This window comes from Salmo salar, chromosome ssa18 (assembly GCF_905237065.1).
Source record: "Salmo salar chromosome ssa18, Ssal_v3.1, whole genome shotgun sequence".
NCBI classification, from domain to species: Eukaryota; Metazoa; Chordata; class Actinopteri; order Salmoniformes; family Salmonidae; genus Salmo; species Salmo salar.
The window spans coordinates 40,408,981-40,419,444 of record NC_059459.1 but is presented as its reverse complement, the minus strand read 5'-3'; positions in this window follow the sequence as shown (position 1 = coordinate 40,419,444).

Genomic DNA, 10,464 nt, shown 5'->3' with positions numbered 1-10,464 from the left:
TCTGGAGACTCACCTTACACCACTGGCTGAGTCTTGAGATGTGGAGACTCACCTCACACCACTGGCTGAGTCTGCAGATGTGGAGACTCACCTCATACCACTGGCTGAGTCTGGAGATGTGGAGAATCACCTCATACCACTGGCTGAGTCTGGAGATGTGGAGACTCACCTCACACCACTGGCTGAGTCTGGAGATGTGGAGAATTACCTCATACCACTGGCTGAGTCTGGAGATGTGGAGACTCACCTCACTCCTCTGGCTGAGTCTGGAGATGTGGAGACTCACCTCATACAACTGGCTGAGTCTGGATATGTGGAGAATCACCTCATACCACTGGCTGAGTCTGGAGATGTGGAGACTCACCTCATACCACTGGCTGAGTCTGGAGATGTGGAGATCTGGAGACTCACCTCACACAACTGGCTGAGTCTTGAGATGTGGAGACTCACCTCACACCACTGGCTGAGTCTGCAGATGTGGAGACTCAACTCATACCACTGGCTGAGTCTGGAGTTGTGGAGAATCACCTCATACCACTGGCTGAGTCTGGAGATGTGGAGACTCACCTCATACCACTGGCTGAGTCTGGAGATGTGGAGATGTGGAGACTCACCTCACACCACTGGCTGAGTCTTGAGATGTGGAGACTCATCTCACACCACTGGCTGAGTCTGCAGATGTGGCGACTCACCTCATACCACTGGCTGCGTCTGGAGATGTGGAGAATCACCTCATACCACTGGCTGACTCTGGAGATGTGGAGAATCACCTCATATCACTGGCTGAGTCTGGAGATGTGGAGACTCACCTCATACCACTGGCTGAGTCTGCAGATGTGGAGAATCACCTCATACCACTGGCTGAGTCTGGAGATGTGGAGAATCACCTCATACCACTGGCTGAGTCTGGAGATGTGGAGACTTACCTCACACCACTGGCTGAGTCTGGAGATGTGGAGACTCACCTCACACCACTGGCTGAGTCTGGACATGTGGAGAATTACCTCATACCACTGGCTGAGTCTGGAGATGTGGAGACTCACCTCACTCCTCTGGCTGAGTCTGGAGATGTGGAGACTCACCTCATACCACTGGCTGAGTCTGGATATGTGGAGAATCACCTCATACCACTGCCTGAGTCTGGAGATGTGGAGACTCACCTCATACCACTGGCTGAGTCTGGAGATGTGGAGATCTGGAGACTCACCTCACACCACTGGCTGAGTCTTGAGATGTGGAGACTCACCTCACACCACTGGCTGAGTCTGCAGATGTGGAGACTCACCTCATACCACTGGCTGAGTCTGGAGATGTGGAGAATCACCTCATACCACTGGCTGAGTCTGGAGATGTGGAGACTCACCTCATACCACTGGCTGAGTCTGGAGATGTGGAGATGTGGAGACTCACCTCACACCACTGGCTGAGTCTTGAGATGTGGAGACTCATCTCACACCACTGGCTGAGTGTGCAGATGTGGCGACTCACCTCATACCACTGGCTGAGTCTGGAGACGTGGAGAATCACCTCATACCACTGGCTGAGTCTGGAGATGTGGAGAATCACCTCATACGACTGGCTGAGTCTGGAGATGTGGAGACTCACCTCATACCTCTGGCTGAGTCTGCAGATGTGGAGAATCACCTCATACCACTGGCTGAGTCTGGAGATGTGGAGAATCACCTCATACCACTGGCTGAGTCTGGAGATGTGGAGACTCACCTCACATCACTGGCTGAGTCTGGAGATGTGGAGAATTACCTCATACCACTGTCTGAGTCTGGAGATGTGGAGACTCACCTCACTCCTCTGGCTGAGTCTGGAGATGTGGAGACTCACCTCATACCACTGGCTGAGTCTGGATATGTGGAGAATCACCTCATACCACTGGCTGAGTCTGGAGATGTGGAGACTCACCTCATACCACTGGCTGAGTCTGGAGATGTGGAGATCTGGAGACTCACCTCACACCACTGGCTGAGTCTTGAGATGTGGAGACTCACCTCACACCACTGGCAGAGTCTGCAGATGTGGCGACTAACCTCATACCACTGGCTGAGTCTGGAGATGTGGAGAATCACCTCATACCACTGGCTGAGTCCGGAGATGTGTAGAATCACCTCATACCACTGGCTGAGTCTGGAGATGTGGAGACTCACCTCACACCACTGGCTGAGTCTGGAGATGTGGAGACTCACCTCATGCCACTGGCTGAGTCTGGAGATGTGGAGAATCACCTCATACCACTGGCTGAGTCTGGAGATGTGGAGAATCACCTCATACCACTGGCTGAGTCTGGAGATGTGGAGACTAACCTCATACCACCGGCTGAGTCTGGAGATGTGGAGAATCACCTCATTCCACTGGCTGAGTCTGGAGATGTGGAGACTCACCTCATACCACTGGCTGAGTCTGGAGATGTGGAGACTCACCTCATACCAGTGGCTGAGTCTGGAGATGTGGAGACTCACCTCATACCACTGGCTGAGTCTGGAGATGTGGAGAATCACCTCACACCACTGGCTGCGTCTGAAGATGTGGAGACTCACCTCATCCCACTTCCTGAGTCTGGAGATGTGGAGACTCACCTCACAGCACTGGCTGAGTCTGGATATGTGGAGACTCACCTCACACCACTGGCTGAGTCTGGAGATGTGGAGACTCACCTCACTCCGCTGGCTGAGTCTGGAGATGTGGAGACTCACCTCATACCACTGGCTGAGTCTGGATATGTGGAGAATCACCTCATACCACTGGCTGAGTCTGGAGATGTGGAGACTCACCTCATACCACTGGCTGAGTCTGGAGATGTGGAGAATCAACTCATACCACTGGCTGAGTCTGGAGATGTGGAGACTCAACCTCATACCAGTGGCTGAGTCTGGAGATGTGGAGACACACCTCATACCACTGGCTGAGTCTGGAGATGTGGAGACTCACCTCATACCACTGGCTGAGTCTGGAGATGTGGAGAATCACCTCACACCACTGGCTGCGTCTGAAGATGTGGAGACTCACCTCATACCACTGGCTGAGTCTGGAGATGTGGAGACTCACCTCACAGCACTGGCTGAGTCTGGATATGTGGAGACTCACCTCACACCACTGGCTGAGTCTGGAGATGTGGAGACTCACCTCACTCCGCTGGCTGAGTCTGGAGATGTGGAGACTCACCTCATACCACTGGCTGAGTCTGGATATGTGGAGAATCACCTCATACCACTGGCTGAGTCTGGAGATGTGGAGACTCACCTCATACCACTGGCTGAGTCTGGAGATGTGGAGATCTGGAGACTCACCTCACACCACTGGCTGAGTCTGGAGATGTGGAGACTCACCTCACACCACTGGCTGAGTCTGGAGATGTGGAGACTCACCTCACACCACTGGCTGAGTCTGGAGATGTGGAGACTCACCTCACTCCGCTGGCTGAGTCTGGAGATGTGGAGACTCACCTCATACCACTGGCTGAGTCTGGATATGTGGAGAATCACCTCATACCACTGGCTGAGTCTGGAGATGTGTAGAGTCACCTCACACCACCGGCTGAGTCTGGAGATGTGGAGAATCACCTCATACCACTGGCTGAGTCTGGACATGTGGAGAATCACCTGACACCACTGGCTGAGTCTGGAGATGTGGAGACTCACCTCACTCCGCTGGCTGAGTCTGGAGATGTGGAGACTCACTTCATACCACTGGCTGAGTCTGGATATGTGGAGAATCACCTCATACCACTGGCTGAGTCTGGAGATGTGGAGACTCACCTCACACCACTGGCTGAGTCTGCAAATGTGGAGACTCACCTCCTACCACTGGCTGAGTCTGGAGATGTGGAGAATCACCTCATACCACTGGCTGAGTCTGGAGATGTGGAGAATCACCTCATACCACTGGCTGAGTCTGGAGATGTGGAGACTCACCTCACACCACTGGCTGAGTCTGGAGATGTGGAGACTCACCTCATACCACTGGCTGAGTCTGGAGATGTGGAGAATCACCTCATACCACTAGCTGAGTCTGTAGATGTGGAGACTCACCTCATACCACTGGCTGAGTCTGGAGATGTGGAGACTCAACTCATACCACTGGCTGTGTCTGGAGATGTGGAGACTCACCTCACACCACTGGCTGAGTCTGGAGATGTGGAGAATCACCTCATACCACTGGCTGCGTCTGAAGATGTGGAGACTCACCTCATACCACTGGCTGAGTCTGGAGATGTGGAGACTCACCTCACACCACTGGCTGAGTCTGCAGATGTGGAGAATCACCTCACACCGCTGGCTGAGTCTGGAGATGTGGAGACTCACCTCACTCCGCTGGCTGAGTCTGGAGATGTGGAGACTCACCTCATACCACTGGCTGAGTCTGGAGATGTGGAGATGTGGAGACTCACCTCACACCACTGGCTGAGTCTTGAGATGTGGAGACTCACCTCACACCACTGGCTGAGTCTGCAGATGTGGCGACTCACCTCATACCACTGGCTGAGTCTTGAGATGTGGAGAATCACCTCACACCACTGGCTGAGTCTGGAGATGTGGAGACTCACCTCATACCACTGGCTGAGTCTGGAGATGTGGTGAATCACCTCATACCGCTGGCTGAGTCTGGAGATGTGGAGATGTGGAGACTCACCTCATACCACTGGCTTAGTCTGGAGATGTGGAGATGTGGAGACTCACCTCATACCACTGGCTGAGTCTTGAGATGTGGAGACTCACCTCACACCACTGCCTGAGTATGCAGATGTGGAGACTCACCTCATACCACTGGCTGAGTCTGGAGATGTGGAGACTCACCTCATACCACTGGCTGAGTCTGGATATGTGGAGAATCACCTCATACCACTGGCTGAGTCTGGAGATGTGGAGACTCACCTCATACCACTGGCTGAGTTGGAGATGTGGAGATGTGGAGACTCACCTCACACCACTGGCTGAGTCTTGAGATCTGGAGACTCACCTCACACCACTGGCTGAGTCTGCAGATGTGGCAACTCACCTCATACCACTGGCTGAGTCTGGAGATGTGGAGAATCACCTCACACCACTGGCTGAGTCTGGAGATGTGGAGACTCACCTCATACCACTGGCTGAGTCTGGAGATGTGGTGAATCACCTCATACCGCTGGCTGAGTCTGGAGATGTGGCGATGTGGAGACTCACCTCATACCACTGGCTGAGTCTGGAGATGTGGAGATGTGGAGACTCACCTCACACCACTGGAGGAGTCTGTAGATTTGGAGATGTGGAGGCAGATAAAACAGGCCCTGTTTCTGCACCAACACCTTCTATAGTACTCAAAACAGGCCCTGTTTCTGCACCAACACCTTCTATAGCACTCAAAACAGGCCCTGTTTCTGCACCAACACCTTCTATAGCACTCAAAACAGGCCCTGTTTCTGCACCAACACCTTCTATAGCACTCAAAACAGGCCCTGTTTCTGCACCAACACCTTCTATAGCACTCAAAACAGGCCCTGTTTCTGCACCAACACCTTCTATAGTACTCAAAACAGGCCCTGTTTCTGCACCAACACCTTCTATAGCACTCAAAACAGGCCCTGTTTCTGCACCAACACCTTCTATAGCACTCAAAACAGGCCCTGTGTCTGCACCAACACCTTCTATAGCACTCAAAACAGGCCCTGTTTCTGCACCAACACCTTCTATAGCACTCAAAACAGGCCCTGTTTCTGCACCAACACCTTCTATAGCACCCAAACAGGCCCTGTTTCTGCACCAACACCTTCTATTGCACTCAAAACATGCCCTGTTTCTGCACCAACACCTTCAATAGCACTCAAAACAGGCCTGACTTCACAGGACAACACAGACTCTGCATTCTATACAGCTGGAGTGTATATGTGCGTGTGTGTAAGTGAGGTGTGTGTGTTTGCGCCTGTGTGTGTGTGTGTGTATTAATAGATGACTGTTAGCACTGGCATTAACCACCCTGCAGAGAGTGGATGGTGTTGGTCTGGAATCTGGAGCAGTGGGAGGAGAGAGGGGGGAGTGGGATCACTGTGCCCCGAGGCCAGGCAGCTCAGAGGAGGCTTGTGTCGGCTGTGAGGCTCCTGTCCCTGGCTCCTGGCTCCAGGCATGTTGAGGCTCAGTCAGGCTGACCTTGTTCAAGGTTCCCTTCCTGCAAATGACTTCTTCTCCTCAAGCGCACACACACACACACACACACACACACACACACACACACACACACACACACACACACACACACACACACACACACACACACACACACACACACACACACAGCAGGCAGAGGTCTGTCTGGAAATGGATCTGTTGACACACGGTGTAATTATTGATATGATTTCATTCTATCTGGGATGAAAATGATGTGGTTCCTTCATTCTGAGTTATTGGCAGGAATCTGTACTACAAGGTCAATGACGCATCCACTCACTTCCTTCATACCTCACTTCTTCACTCACCTTCTAGGTAATTTAATAATCTGTCATTCACACTGTCACCAACTGCCTCCCTCATCTGCTCACAATTTTTATTCATTTTTTTGTTTAAACTATTTAACTAGTCAAGTCATTTATTAAGAACAAATTAGACGACGCTGGGCCACTTGTTCGCCGCCCTATGGGACTCCCCAATCCCGGCCGGTTGAGACACTGCCTGGAGTTGAACCAGGGTCTGTAGTGACGCCTCTTGCACTGAGATGCAGTTCCTTAGACCCGCTGCGCCACTCGGGAGCCCCAAAAGTCCACCCTAACACACAGTTAGAGTTCAAAACCATTTTCTTGGAAAAAATGAAATATTTTTGGGAAATGTCTTCCACTATATTCAGTAATTCCATCTGTCTCCTTCTACATGGGACTCGTGATGTGCAGCTCTCTAAAAGACAAAGCGTGAGGCAGCGTTGTCCGTTTATATTTCTTCCCACCCCCCACCCCCCACCCCCCACAGTCCCTTTAAGAGCCCATTAAATTCTAATTGCATTCATTGGTGCTGACTAACAATTTCAGCAAAACATTGCTGCGGTTTGTGTAATACCATACCAATCAACAACAAAAATAACTAGCAGCAATTCCGCCACATTATAAATCATTTGAGCTGCCTCTGCTTACTGTAGCAATTAATGTTTAGGCTATTGAGCATGTTGCTAACAGTACGTAATAACACTAACCATGCATTTAGCACGGCGTATTAACTCATTAGCATCATTGTTTGCATATAGCATGCTGTAAATACGCCTCGTCTGTAGTTTGCAAATGATGATGGTAATTAGTGAGGCACAACAAATAAAAACAATATGGCCGATCCATCATGTACTTAGCAACGCCGCGTACCGGATCTACTTTGTCGTCATAAAAGGTGCCTCTTGTTCTTAGGTGGCCCCTTAACACCGTTAGTCTAGAACGACGTGTCGGGTTTACGTAATAAAACAAAATGAACATTCACAAGAGGAGGTCACAATTCACTGTCATTTCATTCTGAAGCATTAAATGTTGGAAATCCTCTGCCTGAATGACTTTGGATTAATATGACATGTGTAGATGTCTGATCCAATTTCGTGTCTGTTAGTGTGGCTAGAATTCTTCAGATCATTCCCACCTTGTTTTTCTCTTGCAGGATTAGGGCCAATAGCACCCTGTCTGTAGTCATTATTCTCACAGAGCGCTGGCTGACCGGTAACAGAGTCCTACCATCCTCCTAATTGATATGTACGAAGTAATAGAGGCCCCGTTATCCATGCTTATGGAAAATAAATGGATTGAGGAATGTTTATTCCATGCTTTGACTACGAAATCGGGCCAGGAATGTATGTTTGGCTAACTCAATCAATGAATTTAGTAAAGATGTATTTGAGAGGGTTTATTTAGGGGATTAAAGTCACAGAGTTTTAGAAATGAAATGAAACGGGATGGGAGGACACTCTAACAAATCCATCAGGAGGTTAGATCAACAACTTAATGTTGAAACCAATCATCCTGAATATATATTTGAACTTGGATATGCAGATGTGGTTGAGTCAGTCCCTGAGGGTCAGGAACACTCACCAAGCCTCAACAGCCCCTCTAGATGGCTAAATTACTCCAAAAGCCTGGGAATTTATCAAAACATGAATTTCAAAAAAGGATCCTCGCCTCAAGGTAAAAAAAAATAAATGAGAGGTAGCCATTTACCTACATACAAATAAATGCCTTCAAGGTTTATTAACTAGTTATTTCTTTGACATGCAATCAGCACAAGTCCTTTAATTTACATAGTGTGATAAATACCATCTGGTCCCTAACGTTGAAATATCTCAAGGTAAGATCTCTGAGCAGTTTACATAGCAACCAATCAATGGAATAGCCATGGACATCTCCAGGCCTGTTGGTCACTCTGAATATCTTGAAACATCAGAGGAATGGAAATCACAAACCTTGGCCAGATGGGCTTTTGTTACAGAAGGGTATTTACTAATACAATGGACATGAATATTGTGTCTGATCACCCGATCGTCTCACTACATCAGGTCAGATGAAGGAGTGTTTGACCCTCCAAGACATGTAATATCGTTATTTGTAGATTTCCCAGATAACTGGCACTCCTTTAGTTGTGATTTCTGTGTTCGGTGTGTTTGTGTGCTCACGTTGATCTATTCCTGGAAGGATTCCAGACTCCAGATTCATGTTGATTGTGTCTATTTGTTTGCATAACTCATTGCAGTACAGTTATAACAGGTATAAAACATCAGGCTATAATTTGAATACCCAGCATGCCTTTATCTCTGTCTGGATAGAGAGAGCAGAGGCCCCTGGGACATTCCCGAGAGCATGCACAACGTCCCCTTAAAACTTAGGAAGTATTTTCTGGCCAAGACAAACAAATCTCTAGCAGAGCTCTGTGCAATCTGTTATGGAACAGCCTTCCTGTTCTGTTCTGTGAAGGCTAGCTCTATGCAATCTGTTATGGAACAGCCTTCCTGTTCTGTTCTGTGAAGGCTAGCTCTGTGCAATCTGTTATGGAACAGCCTTCCTGTTCTGTTCTGTAAAGGCTTGCTCTGTGCAGTCTGTTATGGAACAACCTTCCTGTTCTGTTCTGTGAAGGCTAGCTCTGTGCAGTCTGTTATGGAAAAGCCTTCCTGTTCTGTTCTGTGAAGGCTAGCTCTGTTCAGTCTGTTATGGAACAGCCTTCCTGGTCTGTTCTGTTCTGTGAAGGCTAGCTCTGTGCAGTCTGTTATGGATAAGCATTGCCCGTTCTGTCGTGTGAAGGCTTGACCAGTTCCAGTTTTATTATAGAGAATCTGTTGTTTCACGGTTACACAAATATTATTCTGGTCAGAGGTCTGTTCCACAGTAACCCACAGAGAAGATGTAGCAGTTAGCTTCGGGAAAGGATACGGATGGCAGGAAACAGTCAGGCTTCATACCTATGGCCATCAAAACAAAGCTGATACATCACTCTCAATTGATTTTTGACTTCCAACATATGATACATTCTTCATAAACTTCTCTGTTGATCTTTTATGTGTTTTTCAGGTTTTCAAGGTTTTTAAGGTTGAGCCTTGACTGGACTTCCATAACAAAATGCTTTCAAACTTTAACAAAAGGAGTTGGTTGGTTCTTGTTTAACTCCTGTGACATACACTTCTATATACCTGCCAGGTTATTTCCCCGGCACAATGATATCTAATGGTGTGTAGATCCAGGAAATATAACAAGATTTGTTTACCTTGTTTACGTCCCCTCCACCTCCTTCCCTCCCCCCCTTCTCCCCTCCTCTCCTCTGGGCAAGGTTCATTGGATCCCACTTTCCTGACTGTAGACAAATCATGTTGTTGTCCTGGCAAGACGTCAGGCACGGTCTGATGGATGGTTCAGTTCTATACCCATTAAATGGCAGGATTTGTTTACAGTAGCAGTGCAGTTCGCTGGGCTGTGGGCAGTACAGGCTGGGTCTGAGGAGAGGAGGACTGGTGGTGCTCAGCTCAGCCGTGGTGGAGAGAAGAGATGATTTGTGTAGCTGTGGTTTAGATTAGCTCAAGCACCCCATTTTGGACGTGGTATTTCCTAAGGTGTTTCTACTGCAGGCTGAATACCAGACGTTATATCCATCAACTAGTATGGAGAGATGACCTGTGTTGTTCTTGTTTATATCACTAGATCTGCAACTAAAAGCTGAAAAAATACAGCAGAGAAATCCTCTAGTTTGGATCTAACAAAATCTCCTTCAACTCATTCATCACAAATGATGTTTTATCACAGCCTCTGCTCACTTCTACATTTCATGGGACAAGGCCTGCATTATTGTTATGTGTCATTACACAATGGAAGTGATTTGGTGTGATTGTGTGAAGCTGTAAAGCACCCATGCTAGATCAGTAACGTTCAGATCAATGTTGAGGCCTCTTAGTTAAACTGCATGCCAAGGCGTGATGGCATCCAGCGGGCGGTAGGCAGCCCCCAAACGCAGGGCGGTGGAGTGGCATGGTGGTATGCAG